Source organism: Vulpes vulpes, chromosome 10 (assembly GCF_048418805.1).
Source record: "Vulpes vulpes isolate BD-2025 chromosome 10, VulVul3, whole genome shotgun sequence".
In the NCBI taxonomy this organism is placed as follows: domain Eukaryota; kingdom Metazoa; phylum Chordata; class Mammalia; order Carnivora; family Canidae; genus Vulpes; species Vulpes vulpes.
Window position 1 is genome coordinate 4,260,862 of NC_132789.1, and position 17,092 is coordinate 4,277,953.

Here is a 17,092-nt window from a genome sequence, read left to right on the forward strand (position 1 = left end):
AGTTAACATTTCCCAGTGCTTCCCCAGTGGTGACAGGATATAGTCCACCCTCCTTGCCTTGGCTGATATGACCATCCCAATCTGGCCTGGATGCTCTCCCCATCTCACCTTCTTCTTTTTTTTTTTCTCTTTATTTTATTTTATTTTTAATAAGTTAATTTTTTATTGGTGTTCAATTTACCAACATACAGAAAAACACCCAGTGCTCATCCCGTCAAGTGTCCGCCTCAGTGCCCGTCACCCATTCCCCTCCAATACCCGCCCTCCTCCCCTTCCACCACCCCTAGTTCCTTTCCCAGAGTTAGGAGTCTTTATGTTCTGTCTCCCTTTCTGATATTTCCCACACATTTCTTCTCCCTTCCTTTATATTCCATCTCACCTTCTGACCTGACCCCTATAATCTATGTACTTCTGCCAGAGAAGCAAGACTTTATTAAAGCTGTTCCTTGGGGGGCCTGGATGGCTCAGTTCATTAAGCATCTGCCTTTGGCTCAGATCATGATCCCAGGGTCCTGCAATTGAGCCCCAGCCATCAGGCTCCCTTCTCAGCAGGGAGTCTGCTTCTTCTTCTCCTTCTGTCCCTTCCCCTCCCCACTGCTTATGCTCTGTTTTCTCTCCCTCTCTCTCAAATAAATAAATAAGATTTATTAAATAAATAAATAAAGCTGTTCCTTCCAGAGGAGACTCTTTTTTCACTAACTACCTATCTTCATATAACCATTAAGACCAAATTCAACCTTTCTCCAAGTCATCAAAATAGAGTTTATTAAGAATCAATTCTAGGTTTACTTTTCTTTCACATCTGAATTCTCAGAGAAGGTTCAGGTAACTTATAGTCAATGTCCCTGTGTCTGAATTTCCCAAATCAATGGCTAAGCTTGGAAACAGCTTCACATCTTCAATTTGTTTCTCTGAAGCAAAAACCCTTGCAGAGGGGAATCTCATTTTCTGTGGCTGCCTGTCAATGCTTCCATTTTCTTCAGCCGTGGACCACCGTACAGAGGAGTGGGTGCATGAGCCAGCACCTTAACAATCCTCCCCACCAGCAACTGGCCTGGACCATGGTCTGGGAGCCCAAGCAGGGTGAGAGCTCTTCCCAAGGAAACTATAAACTGAAACTGGTAATAAAATGTCTTTTTTCTTCTTATTACAAATATGTACAAATAGGATCCTTATTGTGCATTTGGCCTCAATATCTTCTTTGTGGAAGGGTTCATCTGGGGAAACAAAACTCGTGCATAAAAGAGAAATACAAAGAACCCCGATGCAGGTCATTTTCTTCTAACTGTCATCATGAGGACCCCCATCTTTCCCTTGTCTGAATGTGGATAAATTCTTCCTCACCCATCTGTTTTGGGATATGGGCGGGACTGATCTTGCCACTTATTTCTAGGAAGACTGGATTAAGTCACTTTTCCTTCTAATTCTGAATTCCAATGCTCTGCTCTCCCTGTCGAGGAGAATAAACATTGTAAGGAATAAATGTTGGCACTACAAAGAGGGAAAGATTTTGCTTCAAGTCAACTGCTTTTCATTTACACATTGCCTGCACTGGAGCAAATGTCAAATGCATTTTGTTCATCCCCTGTTTGTCCATATTCTTGTAATCATTACAGCCTGATCTTTATAGTTAAATCTTGGAACTACAGGGCCCATTAGACTTGACTTTCTGAAATAACTCTGTTAGAGATTCATGTTTTATTCAGACTAGAAATGGGGGCCTATTGATTTAACTCTAAATATCACACTCTTTGATTAGAGCGGCTCTTGACTTTCCTATGGGTTTTTTGGGCTTTGTGTTGTCTAACAGGGGCCGGTCACTAAAGTTCTATAGATTAGTGCAAATCACTGATTTTTTTAGTGCACCAGTGAGCAATGCAGAGAACGAGTAGATTCCCATTGATCCAAACAAGAGGGATGTCTTCTTCAACAGGGAAAGACCTCTGTAGTCTTAGTCCATTTGCTTCCTTTCAGCCAACAATAAAACCCAATTGCTCTATGAAGAGAATAACTCTAATGTGTTACGGTGGGACAAGAGGAAAGTGTTTGCTCTTCCCTAGTCTTTTCTAGGGAATCAAATTCCTATTCTCAAGCCCTGATTAACTACAGCATTCGAGTACCACATCCTTTAGTCTTCACGGGAAAACTTGTTCAATCAAAATGCTGGGTACTTCCCATCATCGCCATCCCACAAAAACATAGCCTAACTGCAATGAGAAATCCTTGAGATCCATTAATTTTTTCATAAATGTTATCAAATAGATCATGGCCTGCACCATACATCCAACAGAACACATACCCCAGCGTAAGGTAAATTCAAAACCAAGATCTATTTCCATTAGACACGAAGCTTCTCTGAGCATTCATCTCCTTGACATCCAGAAAATCGAGACAATATTACTCATTATAAAGAGTTAGTGTGGCTTTCACATGAAACAACCCATCAACAGAGGGTCCTAGAGGAATGTCAAGCATCTGGAAGATATTCAGTAAATCTGAGTCTCCATTCTGTCCTACTTCGGAATTAAGGTTGGGGGGTGAAGGACACTCTGAAACGAAGGGAGAGGATTTGAAAATTATCAACAAATAATTCTTATTAAGAAAACTGACAGATTTCCATTTGGATTTAATAAGTTTCTGAATGATGTGGACCTAGATCTTTGTCACAGGTAATAAGGAAGGTGTTGGGCATGGCCCTGCTGTCCAATCGTAGGATGATGACATGATGATGCAGAGTTATAATGGTCTCTCTTTACAAGCACAGGATAGCATATATTTATTTATATGGGGAGATAAATCCCCCTTGCATTCTATAGATGGTTAGGGACCATAAGAATCTTTTTGCTGAGGTAGCTGGGCCAGATACTGCCACCATTTTTTGGAAGAAGAGTAAAGTGAAGACAGAGATGCTAAGTGGCTTGCTAACAGCAGGACCTGTAGGTGGTACCAGTAAGACAAAGCAGGAGGTGAAGCATTGTCTCTCGAAATCCTGATCTATTGTTTTTTTTTTTCTACTCTCTATCCCTTTATAAATAAAAGAAATCTGTATGAAAAAAAGTGTAATCATAGTGATGATTATTAACAGTTATTAATGGTTTACCATATGCCAGACTCTGTAGTAGGTATTCTTAATATACTATTGCAATGGTTCATTTCATGGGTCAGCTTGACTGGGCTAAGGGATGCCTGGGCAACCCTTAAACTGCTGGCAAAACATTATTTATGGGTGTGCCTTTGAGGGGGGTTCTGGATGGGATCAGCATTTGAATTGGTGGCGTTTCCTGGGCCTCTGGATTACACAGGGCAAATCACAGACCTTCTCACCCTTCATAATTTTATGAATCAATCTCTCATAATAAATCTCTTTCTATCTACCTACATATACCCTACTGGTTCTGTGTGTCCAGAGAACCCCAATGTAACTGTTTTGTTTACGGTGTCGGCAATTTCTGGTACAAACCTGATATGCTAGACCACAGTTCCTTCTGCCCCAGTAGAGGCTGCGGTAAAGAAACGAAGAACTGTAGCTAGCGAATATGCAATTTTTCATATACTGTGATCACCAGCACTCGGGGCTGTCGGTAGGGAGTATGAGAAATGCAAACGCCACAGTGAGTTCTCAGATAATGGATGTCTAGGATGTCTGTGCACAACTGTCCTCAAAAGAAAACAAATTGAGAGTGTAGCCCACATATTCATTGAACAATACACTCAAAGGATGTTGGGCGATTTTTTATTTATTTGCCATCCTGCACTGAGTAACATGTCTCCTGGGAAATTGCAAGGTTGAAACCCTTAGTTAACAAGAATGGCTGTTGGCCAGAGAAAGTGTAAGAAGTTGACTTTATGCAGCAGAACATGGGCTGGTGCTTTAATTCGGGGGAAAAATAAACCAAAAACAGTCATGTAGGGACTGGACAATTGGGCTTTAGCAAAGGTCAGTAACATAGAGACACTTGATTTGTCACCAAAGTGAGGTGACCTGGGAGAGGTGACCTTCCAGAAAGCCAATGCGAGCGGTGAGTGGGGAAGAGAAGTTACAGGTGAAGGAGCATGGGGCCCTCACCAGTGTGGCCTCCACCCTAGTGTCCATGTTACTTCAATGGCAAATCCAAACAGCAGTTTAGGAGATGTAATTAGAAAAGAATGAATAAAGGATATGGTTGGAAATGATCATTTTCTGCTGGTTACTTTCTCCACTTGATAATAACTAGAAGAGAGCATCATGTTCCTGTTTAATGGCTGAGCTATGTAAATCCGAAATCTTCTCTTGCTTTATCATTTCATGGGGTTCTCAGCTCAGCTATGATTTATACATCCTCCAGCTCCTAAAGCTAGAACTACCTTCTGAGCATTCATATGATCTAAGTGATATGCATCAATAAAAAGCCACTAAGTCACTAAATTCCCCACATATTCAAGGAGCAATAAGAGAGCTATGTCCTCTCTCATCTCTGCCTTGAGTGGTGCAAATGCTTTTTGACTAGGAAAGGTTTCAGTATCTCCTCTGCAGGGTCTTGTGTGTTCCTTAATTCTTAATATAAGCCAATATATATTCAGTTGTTTGCAACATTTTAGAAAGAGAAGGACACATGTTCATCTCTGACAAACAATAGCTTGAAACTGTCTGATCTTACTTAAAACAAGTTATTTTGTGGATAATTCAAGAGCAAGAAAATAAAATAGAAGTGCCTGTGGAAGAAGCCACATCGGCCTTCACTCTGGGTTGCTCTCAGTGGAAGGCTGGGGTGTCTGTCCATGGGTTGGGGAAGAGAACACGTTCTGGAGCTCACACCCTCACTGAGTCCCTGGCCAACTGGGTCACCTGGGGCAAACTGCCTACCTTCCCTGTGCACCAGCTCCCCGAGCTATGAAAATAGGATTCTCAATAGTTCTCTCCCCATGTGTTGTTTGAGGACTAAACAAGTTAATAAACATATGGAACACGGAGAATAGTGCCTGGCTTGTTAGCCCACACAAGTGCCCAATCAGTGTACACCATCACCAACACTGTTACATACACAGGTGGTCTCTGTGGCTAACTGGGCCCAGCCAATCACATAATATTCCTCCACAGTGAGAACTAAGCCAAGAACAGAAGTGAAGCCATACCTAACTCCAAATCCCTGCCCTCAACTCAAGACTAGGTGCATCATTTGCTGATATACATATGCTTTCCTAAATTTTTTTTTAATTTTTTATTTATTTATGATAGTCACAGAGAGAGAGAGGTAGAGACACAGGCAGAGGGAGAAGCAGGCTCCATGCACCGGGAGCCCGATGTGGGATTCGATCCCGGGTCTCCAGGATCGCGCCCTGGGCCAAAGGCAAGCGCCAAACCACTGCGCCACCCAGGGATCCCCAACATATGCTTTCCTAATGGGTCACACTGGACCCCACATCTGATATAGATCCCAAAGTCCTAGGTTTTGAGTTGATACTCTGGAAGAATAAGTTTTTGGGTCTTGGGATAAGGTAAGTATATTTTGCATAGAGGAGGAATATAAATAATCTGGGGTCAGAGGGTAGATCATGGTTACTTTAAGATATGTCCACAAATCTTCAACATTTCTTCCCTAACAGGTAGAGAACGAGTCCCCCCTCACTGAAGGTGGCTGGACTCAGTGAGTAGTTTGTCTTGAATACAATATGTCAGAAGTGATAGTGTGTATCCTTGAAATTAAGGATAGTCATGGAAGTCTCTGAAGCCCCCCTCTCTCCCTCTCTGTTTACTCTTATCTCTCTCAAACCACTCACTCTGCGGAAATCCAGCTGTCATGTCACAAGGACAAGTAAGCGGCTCTGATGAAGAGGTCCATGTGATGGTAAACTATCCTAAGCAGTGAGCCATTCCCAGGTTCCCAACCCACTAGAAGCAAAGGCTTCTGGAGATCTGCCATGGTGCCCCCACATGGTAGGCTTTCTAGCAACACCTGCTGGCTGTATTCTTCCTGAAGGAAAGGGAACCTTCACTCTTCATGGGGAGCTCAATCCACATCCATGAGTCTTGGCCTGCCCACACTGCATGCCCTACTGGCTGTTTTCTCCACGACCCCAGTATGAAGTAGTTCAGGCTGCCCTCTCCTCCCAGGCCCACGGCTGGAGTGCAACCTAAGTCTGGCCAGCCAGCACACTCTCCTGTGTCCACGAGGCTGCCGCTTTGCATGGGGCCTGAGAACAAGGGCTTCTTGGTGAAATGGCTGGGAAGCAAGGCTTTCCTCCCACTGGACTGGAAGCTACAATGATGTACACCCCGAAACTGTGGGGGCCCCAACACAGGTAGAGTCTGACAGGGACTGAGTCCAACACCGAGGAATCAGGATTGAGAAACGGATAGAGAAGCCAGACTCTAGGAAAGCCCTCCATCCAGACTTGCAATAAACCTTACTGGCCCCTTTTGGCTACGTGATCCAACCAATTTCCTTTTTAGGGTAACAAAATCTGATGTGAGTTTTCCTCACTTGTAAGAAAAAAACAAGTCCAATTAATGCCGGGAGCTGCGTGAGAGCCTGAGAGCTGCCAGGTCCAGCCTCCCACACCTGTCCACAGCTTCTCCACCAAAGTCTGCAGCGATGCCTTTGTCTCAGTTATTGTGGTTCCGAGTGTCCTCTCCAGGGCGTCCCATGCAGAAAACCTGCCCCTGCCATCTTACCCCCCACCCTCCCTCCACCCAACCTCTGGGAGCTCTTTGCCAGGGGCAGTGCCTTAACACGGGTGATGCAGATGCTATTTCAAAGCCAAAGCCTTTCTGTCTTTAGAAGCCAGGTTTCTACACATTTCTAAGCAGGTAGCAGGGCCACTGGAATTTTCCCAGGGACAGCTCATCCATCAGAAGACACTGCCTTAAGCATTCACAAACCAGACTCAAAAACAAAGGGCTTTCCTGGGGCAGGCAAGTCTTATAACTCACTAATGTCTTTTTATTAGGTCTTTAGCATCTCATTATCGCCTAGTCCAGCAGAATCCAAAGGCCTGGACACAATTATCATGGAGATAAGTTGGTGGGCACTATCTCTGTGCCAGCATGGATTTACTTCTATTTCTTTTTCAAGACGGAAAGTGTTGAGAGCCTGCTAATGAAGCGTGATGGGCTTCTGGGGTCCAGGAAGCTACAATTTATGCACAAACTGCATAATTACTAGCTCATAAAAGCAAAATCCTACCCATCACTTGATCAGAAAAAGAGGCATGAAAAGATTGCCACTCTGGAAATACCTTTTTCATCCTTACTGTGAGGATCTTCAAAAAAACTTGGCAACGAAAAGAAAACATGCCTTTAAGGGGAGGTGGCTGAAAACAACAGTGTGTTAACAAAATTCAGCAAAGCGCATCGTCATCCCACTGACCTGGCTGCCCGTGGGGGAGGGATGGGGATCCGTGCCTCTCATTCTCCGCAACCTCACAGTATGACAGAGCAGTGATGTGCAGCCTCAGAGCCAGCCACCAGGTAGGAACCCTGGCTCCACCGCCCACCAGTTGGATGACCTGGGAGAAGTCATTTATGTCCTTAGGGCCATGGATCCCTCATCTGTAAAATTTAGCTAGTAGCATTACTTACCTGTAAGTCCTGTTTGAAGCATGAATGACCGGACACTGCTAACGTGCTTATAACAGTGCTCGGCCAACAATCAAGTTTCACTACTAATATCCACTGTCTACATCCTACTACTAAGGGCAGAAACCATAAGCATTCCACTTTTATAGCCACTGGGCTCCAGAAGCATTACACGACATGGGGTGAACGTTCTGTGAATATTTGGGGAATACGTACACTCTGTAGGGCCAGAGAGAAGTTGGATCACAGTATCTAATTACCAAGATCCAAGGCCGCACCCATTGAAAGCTCCTTTGACTATAGAGGCTCCATATTTCTAAGATCCCCCTCTAGTGAAAAGGAATTCACAAGGGGATGTTCCAGGAAACATCAAGCATGGGACAACTCACACAGGTGCTCACGCCATCACTGGATCTTCCTGCTTTCCTTTCTCCCTCCTTTTCCTCTTTCCTCCCTCCATCCCTTCCCCATGGCACAATGCTAGAGCTCGTGAAGCTTCCAATCGGGTGGGGGTGAAAACACAAATAAATACCTACAGGTACATACAGCAGATCAAACATTTTTGAGGTCCTTCTTACAAATGCTGTCTTACCTGGTTCCCCCCCAGAAGAGACTGAACTACTTACACATTTAACATATGCTAAGAATAAAAGAGAGACAAAAGTAATATTTATCTGTGACTCCTCTACTCCTTGAAACTTCCTCTACCCCCTTTGACCCATCAATTAGCAACAACCAAATGCAAGGAGAAAAAAGAAGATTAACTCTTGGTGTGACGGGGTCAGGTGCTGGGCAGTCCTGGGTGACGTCTCCCACGGGGAAGGTGAGCCTCACTTAAGCTCATCAGGATAAGAAAGAATCGAGTTTTCTATCTGAAATTGCCCATTTGTGCATATGGGCTACCAAATTTCCCTCTGGTGTGAGGGGCAGTTGCCTCCAAAGGCCTCCACCCTCATTGGGAGGCTGAAATAAGAAGGACATGCCTCCTCCCAGATCTGCTGTACCCCAAGATAGCAACTTGAATTAGGCTTTCATTCTGTCCTGAAGGGTCTGGGATTGAGCGGAGTGCAAGCTGCCAGCGGTACAGGGCTAGGTCCTGCATCTGCATCAGAACTCCACACCTACCGTTACTTTCTAGATGAATGAAGGGACTGGACATAAGGGACTCTCCGAACAACTCAGAGACAAATGATACTGAAAATTTGACCTTCCCTTCCCCACATCCCCAGATGTTTCTAGGGCTCCCCTACAAAAAGAAAACTCTAATCAGTGTGTTACATACATGCAGAGGAGTGGATTTGGGGCCCAGACCCTTGCAACGAGCACCACAGAGCCAGGGGCTGGATTCTGACAGATTTGTAATCCTGGTCAAATGCGGAAAGAAACAAAACAAAAGTGACAACCAACAAACAAAAAGCAGGAAAAGTACTCTGGAAGAAGTCAGCCAAACTATGGAATTTTTAACACTAGTTATACTTGAAATTATTTTAAGTGGTACATATATGAATTTATTTTTGTTTTTGGTTTGAGATTTCGGTGTTTTTTTACTATTAATATTTTAATATGTATTTCTTTTATTTTTATAAGATTTTATTTATTTATTTAGAGAGTGAGAGTGAGCAAGGAGAAGGGCAGAGGGAGAGGGAGAGTCTCAAGTAGACCCTGCGCTGAGCGGGGGAGCCCAATGACAGGCTCCACCTCACCGTCCTGAGATCATGATCTGAGCTGAAATCAAAAGCCAGATGCTTCGTAACACACACACAAAACTCATGTTTCTGGATTGTAGACTTGGAGTGTGGCTACATTTGGTGGTTGTTTTTTTTTGCTTGTTTGTTTGTTTGTTTTTTGTTTTTTTTTTTTTTTAAGTCTAAAAGATGAATTACTTTAAGGAAAAATGTAAGTATGTAAAGGCACAGTGTTGTGTGCTGCTGGCCACGCTGTGAAGGTGGCATGTGAAGGCACTTCTGGAAGCCCCGGGGGCTTTATTTCTGGTGACGAGCAAGGTATTTATCACTGGGAGAGGGAAGATTCCCTCGGGGACCTGGGAGGGCCCCTCTCTTTCACCCACTCCTGGGGGCTGATCCTGGGACAACAGGAGGGGTTAGAGGTGCGGCGGGGAGGCCTGGACTTGGGGCCCCGAGGGAGGGGAGGGCAGAGGGGGGCACGGCCAAGGCTGAGCTTTGGGAGAGGGAGACCACCCGCGCTGCCCTGCTGCGCTCACCCCACCTGCACCACTTCCCGAAAATTCCTCCTGCACCGCTCTCCCATTCCATCCCCGCCCCTGGCCTGCCCTTGGGCTCCCTCTGCTCCGTCCCTTTGTTGTCTCAATAAATCTCACTCGGCTTGGGCTGGATTAAAATTTAATAAAACATCAGGTTGCCACAGGACTAACAAGCAAATGACAGCTGTTTAATTAAAACTTAAAACTTGATTAGACGGCACCACGGTGGGGAAACGCTCCAGAGGGAAAGCATAAAACTGTTAAAAAAAAAAATCCAGCCTGAAGTAACGACTTTATTTAACTGTGTAATAGGACCTGTCAATCAGCAGGTGCCACGTGGGATGCGGTGGCCACTAGCGGGCTGACTGCCCTAGCTCGGCCGCCTGCTGCCTGCCCTGGGAGCGCGGGCAAGGGGGAGGAGGGGTCCACGCGGATTCCGCAAGGCCACGGGGAACACAGAGGGTGCTCAGGACACAGCACCGAACGGCACAGTGGCGCCTCGAGTCTCCTGGACTTGTGGCTGAGGTTGCGGGGTCTGGTGCCCGGGGTGTGCCGGCAGGTCAGAGCACCCTGTCCCCTTCCTGGGCCCCGGACCTGCTCTGCTGACCCAAAACCCAGCATCTAAGATGCACCGCAGAAGAGTAGAAACAGTCCAGCTCCGTGGTTGAGCGTCTGCCTTTGACTCTGGTCCTGATCTTGGGGTCCTGGGATGGGAGCCTGCTTCTCTCTCTGCATGTCTCTGTATGTCTTGTGAATAAAATAAATAAATAAACAAATAAATAAATAAATAAATAAATAATCTTTAAAGACCTATTTCGGGAATATTCTATTGTTCAAAAAAAATAAAGGGGGAAAATTAGAACTTGGGAAAACTTCCCTATTCTTTAGGGAAAATACAATGGAGAATTTTGATCCCTTTTCTTCCCCCAACTCAGTTTAATCTCTCTCTTTTGGATAAGAATATACCAAAGAATTAGACTCTCTGAAAATTATATTTATGTGAATTATATATAACTCTAGGCTATAAGTTCTGGAACTGTTTCTGCCACATTGTATTCACCAAAAGGAAGCACAGGAGCTAGATGGAGCCTAAGAGAATTCACATCAGAAGAAGCCAAAGAAGGGCACCTGGTAGCTCAGTGGTTAAGCATCTGCCTTCGGCTCAGGTCATGATCCCGGGGTCCCGGGATTGAGTCCCGCATCGGGCTCCCCAAGGAACCTGCTTCTCCCTCTGCCTGTGTCTCTGCCTCTCTCCGTGTCTCTAATGAATAAATAAATAAAATCTTCAAAAGAAGAAGAAGCGGCAGGAATTCTTCTAACGCCTCATTTACAAAAAGAATTACGAGGACAATTATGACAAGTATTTTTTTTTCCATTTGATAAACTATTCACTGCCTTCTCCTTCAGAGAGAGGAGGTAAGCAGTATTAATCAACTGAAACAGCTTAATGTCTAAGTCAGATGATCTGCTAAATTGTTATAATCCAAAGAAATTCTGATGTGCTTTCTGAATGCACACCCATAATGTTCTAGGACCCAGGTTAGTTACGGAAGTGCTTCCTGCAAAGCTGTTCTCAGCTTCCCGCATCTCATCCCACCCAACAGCATTGTGTCTTCACCTGTGCACAGACCTTCGTGCAATGAGATGAAAATGCTTTATCGCCTGTGCTGACCAGGCAGCATAATGGCTACTGAGCACTGGGAAACTGAATTTTGCAATGATTTAAATTCAGACAGCCACGTGCGGCCATCATCCTGCACAGCACAGCTGTATATGCACCGATTTACTTCCTAACACCACACAAAACAACACAGAAAATAAACGGTCCTGTTCCTCTTTAGAAAAACACAAAAGGGCAGCGCAGATGGCTCAGTGGTTCAGTGCTGCCTTTGGCCCACAGCGTGATCCTGGAGACCCAGGATCGAGTCCCACGTCAGGCTCCCTGCATGGAGCCTGCTTCTCCCTCGGCCTGTGTCTCTGCCTCTCTGTCTCTCTGTCTCTCTCTCATGAATGAATAAATAAAATCTTTAAAAAAAGAAAAACACAAAAGGATTATTTACTACCTATTGAAAAGAAAGCCCAATCTTTCTCATCCTTTAACAAAAACAGGAGGAAACTGTTATGACTTTTTATTTGCTTTTCTGATTTGCAAAGGACTCGTACAATCCAGAAGGATGGACTGTCCAATGCAGGCGGCTCTGTTTCTGTTACAGGAGTCACAGTATTGGGCCATCTACCAGCCCATAGCAGTCTTAGAGGTGGCACCACTGCTTCCAAGGATCACCCCAGATTAGGACGCATGTCTACTTTTGTGAGAGAAATGGACCATTAATTGAGCCGTGTCCAACAAGTACCTGTGTCCCATTCAAAGCTGACCATCGCATGTCCTTCCCTAAAAGATGCCACCAGCTGGGATGCAGGGGTCAACAGGAATCGAAGGTTTGAAATATGTTTGCTTTATAATAACCCTGCTCCTTGCTATGCTCGAGTGGTCACTCCCTGGAAGCTTATGCTGGGGCGGACGCCAGCTGTTCCAGCCTCCACCAGAGATGGAAAATGAGAGGCATAGTTAAATCAGCACAGCTGACGATTTCTGCTAAGGGTATAGCTCATGGACACCAACTCTTATAAATTCCATCCGGAAGGGGAGACCCCGGCAGGCAATTTTAGGCACTTGTTTGAAGCTAGTCCCGTTACCGGACAGGAAAAATAATGCACGTTGTCACTTGATCCTTCAATGTGAAGGCTTGTGTTCAATCCTGGGAGGCAGGTGAAGCACACCTGGAGGGAAGAGGCTGTTGCCAGATCCGGTGACTTAGAGTGCACGGGATCTAACTGCCTTTAAGAAGAAAACAAAAACTAAACTATGTAGAGAAAGAAGAACAAACCTGGAGGTTTCACACCCCCTGGTCTTAAACTATACCACAAAGCTAGAATAATCAAAATGGCACAGCACTGGGATGAGGACAGACAGAGCAATAGAACAGAACAGACGGCCCCAAATGAATGGATGTGGTCTCGTGATCTTCCACAAGGGAGCAAGAGTGGGGGGGGGGGGGGACGGGGTCCTCAAACGAGGGTGTTGGGAAAACCCGATCCCATGTGCAGAAGAACGGAACTGGACACTATCTAACACCACACCCGACGACAGATTCAAAGAGGGTGAAAGCCATAAAGGTCAGGCCCGGAGCTGTAAGACTCCTGGAAGAGAACCTGGGGGTGGGAGAGGCGTCAGCAAGACGCAGGGCTAGGTGGTCTCAGCAACCAAACAACGAAAACGAGGGGCCAAAGCTCCAGGCCAGGAGGAAGCCGCGCAGAGAGTGCAGAGCCCCCCAAAGAGAGGACGACACAAGGCAAAGCGAAGGATGCATCACCCCATCTCCTAGTCCTCGCCGGGTGCCTGGGCTCCAGGACAGTCCCTGAGAGGGATTTCACCGTGGGGGTAGGAGGGACAGCAGGAGAGCCCTCCGCCAGCCCACCAGTGTGGACCCCTGCCCCTTTGCCCCCGGAACCCCACTGTCTTCACCAACGCTGAGCCCAGCTGCCCCGTCTTCCCTGCCTGGACCTATGGCTATGATGAGACCTATCCCAGGGGCCCCAGGGGCTGCTGTACCCCGATGTCCAGGCTCAGAAAGCCTCAGCACAGGGCCATCTGTCAGACAGGAGTTGCCACTGCTCTGCACCTGACCCCCACTGGGTCCCCAGGTCATGGCTTTCCACTGCCATTGGGTTTGGGACATGCTTGGCTGCCAGGCGCCCCCCATCTGCATCTCAAGCTGGGGCTTCTCTGAACCCTCATCTCTGGTCCCCACAATTGGCTTTACGGGGCTGAGCTGCTGCTATTGTGTGTGACCTTGACCTTAAATGTGTCTTTTGTTGTTTTTGAGGGCAAGCGGTGCTCCCCCCTTCCTTCGAATCCGAGTTAAATACATCCTCTATGTGCTCTACACACTTGCATGCCCCAGGGCAGCTGCTACTTAACAGTCCAAGGCTGAAAGCTTTGGAAGAGGGAAGTGTCTTTAAGGGAGAACAATCAAACTTGTTGGGGCATTTCAGACTGAATTTCCCCGAAGGACCTCAGAAGCCGGAGCTGTCAGATGGCAGACAGAGGAGCCTCTCGGTCCGCCCACTCGCGGCCGGTGAGAGTTTCAAAGAGTGACGATCACAGCCAAGCACGGGACGGAATCTGCATTCTCTGTGCTGCTCGCAGGAACACGAATCTGTCAGAAATCAATGGAAACGAGGACGCACACTTTTTGATCCTGCCCGTGATTTCTAGGTGTGATCAAACTATGGGGACAAGCCACAGGGACCTGGGTGAAAGGTGGTCCGTGGCAGCGCTGCGCGGGGAGGGCCAAAACCGGGCAGAGAAACCCAAACCTGGAGATAGCGTGAACAGCCAAATAAAACGGAAGGTGGAATAAATTATGCACATTGAAATTATGAAATATTATAAACTGTTTCGGGTCTCCTCTGCTGACCTCTAGTGGGAAGTGTGATCTGTAAAGAGGTGCGTAGAGAACGGAGGCATTTTTGTGAACATGTAAGAAGCCAACAGGGAGGTGCTGTAGGTGTGTGGGGGGAGCCTGCAGAGAATGCAGAGCGGGATACACTGAATGCTTTGGAGATATAAAACGTTGGGGGAGGGATCCCTGGGTGGCTCAGCGGTTTAGCACCTGCCTTTGGCCCAGGGTGTGATCCTGGGGTCCCGGGATCAAGTCCCACGTCGGGCTCCCTGCATGGAGCCTGCTTCTCCCTCTGCCTGTGTCTCTGCCTCTCTCCGTGTCTCATGAATAAATAAATAAAATCTTAAAAAAAAAAAAAAGAAAACGTTGGGGGAATAAAAACAAGAAGCGAAAAGAAACAAACCATCTGAGGGCAACTGGAGGGCTCAGTGGTTGAGCGTCTGCCTTTGGCTCAGGTCGTGGTCTCAGGGTCCCGGGATCGAGCCTCACACTGGGCTCCCTGCTCAGCAGAGGGTCTGCTCCTTCCTCTCCCTCTGTGTTCTCTCTCACTTTTGCTCTGTCTCAAATAAATAAATAAAATCTTTAAAAAAAAATTCAAATGTCGCGCAGGACACCTGCTGGAGGAGGGAGGTCTTGTCTTGGGAAGGGGCAGGTTGCTTAGCAGAGGCGTTGGGAAGGTCTGAGGAACCAGGGTGGTGCCCAAGGGAGGCCACTCCACATCCACATTGTGGGAGGACGCCCTTCTCTTTCCACCAGCATCACCGGCAGTCCTCTTCCAGGAGCCCCAAGCCATTACGTTTTGAGTATCCAAGTAGATTTAAATATTGTGTCCCCCGCAAACCTCAAGGTCCATGCGTATTGCACACATTCTGTTCCTTCAGCAGTACGCTGACGGAGGTACAAGTGGCCCCATCTTGTAAGCCCACCCTGGGTGCCCCCCATGTGAACTGTCTGAGCACATCCCCCACCGCTGTCACTTGCTCTGCTGTGAACACAGACAAATTTCCAGTTCCCCAAATACACCAAAGAGGCCCCCACCTCATGGCCTTTGCAACTCCTGTTCCCTGTCCTGGGAAGGGGTCTCTTCCAGAGGAAGACCTACTCACTCCTTCACTCCCTCTAGGTCTCTCTGGGGACACCACTTGCTTGCAGGTTTCTCTACGACCACTCCGCCCGCTCCAGGAGGTCCCCTCACCCTCTCCTTCTCCCCTGCCCCCTACTTCATTTTGACTTATAATACTTAAAAATCCTGCCATCGCATATGTTTGTTCATGAATCTTTCTATTTTGCATCTCTCCACTCAGGATTATTGATCTGAAGATGCTAGGGAGTCCAGAGATAGATTTCATCGTCTTGGGTGCAGTAAAAATGGTGTTTTTATGTTCACAAACTTCTAATGTAAAGTTAACATTTCCTTCAAAGATTCTATTACAAATACAGGCAACAAAGCATAGTAGTATTAGCAGTATCTGGGACTTTATCACCAGCGGAAATTACAGATATTTTCATATCATATTACAGTCACAGCAGATGTTTCAAAATGTCAATTACACCCAGCACAACTGCAAATTATAGTAGCTGTTGGACCTGCCACTTGATCTTGTTACTAATGCGGTAACGAAGAAGTACGTATGCTCCTATTTCACGGATTTTGATAACTGCATCTCAGTGTAATGCATTGCCTTTACAATGCTCCGTATTTTAAGTACGCATTTAAACACATGAACGTGAGCTGAGTCTGCAGGCTATGCCACGCTGTGGAAAGGATCTACAGCCAAACGAGAATAAGATACACTTGCGCTCACCACACTCTGAGTTCCATCTGCACTGTGTCTGTCACCTATTCCTTTGCCTAGAACAGTGCCTGGCATGTCCTGAGAATCCAGAATGGTTTTACTGCATCCAATTACTGAACGACTTTTGTGGATGAGGAAACGGGAGCCAGCTTGAAGAATGTGGACAGGTTCACGAAGGTCCCACAGCTGGGAGGTGGGAGAGCCAGGATTCACTCAGCAGCCCCAGGGCAAGGCTCTTCCAGCCCAAATGTCACCTTGGGTAACATGTGGGTCCCCTTTCTAACCTGCAGGGGTGGAGAAAATTTCCCTTGCTCCCTTCTAGGCTCTCCAGCTGGTCTAATCATTACACTGACATGACGAAGATTAACAGAAGGAAAACAAATTTAGTTTCTTAAGTATGGGAGCGCCAAAGATAGGAGACTCAAGGCACATCAGGCAGTTGGGGCTTATATGCAATCCTGAGTGAAGGAATGGGAGAGGGCCAGGCGCTTTGAGGGAGGGGACGGTGACTCACAGGATGAGGAAGGGAGCAGGTGTCTGCTCTGCCACACAGATCAAGCTCTCAGAGAAAATCTGTCTCTGGGGATAGCTTTCTTTCTACCTATACTCCTTATAGGTAGTTAAGGGGGAGGTAAAATTTGTTCTTGAATCTGCTGGGTCTTAATTGCCTTCGGCTCAAAAAATAATCCATATGCCAAAGTGGCACATTTTGGGGTCACATATTCTGCTCCCCTCAAATGGAACTGCAGTTTCCATAGACCCAGACTCTGAAACAGGAAGACAAAGAGGCTGCTCTGGTGTGTCCCTGAAGACTGCAGTTTGAATACCACTGGGATCAGAGCTGACCCACTTCAACCCCTCCTGCCACAGCTGTGGGCAATAAAACATGGATCTCAAAGGGTCTCCCCGACCATATGAGGGCTTGGACTCCCATCTCCCCATTCATAGCTCTCTCCACTGGATCACGATGCCCACAGCATCTTTAGCATCCAGTGCAGACCGGGCTCGCTGCCTGTTCTGAATGCAGAGCTTCCCAGGAAAGAGGATGCAGTCA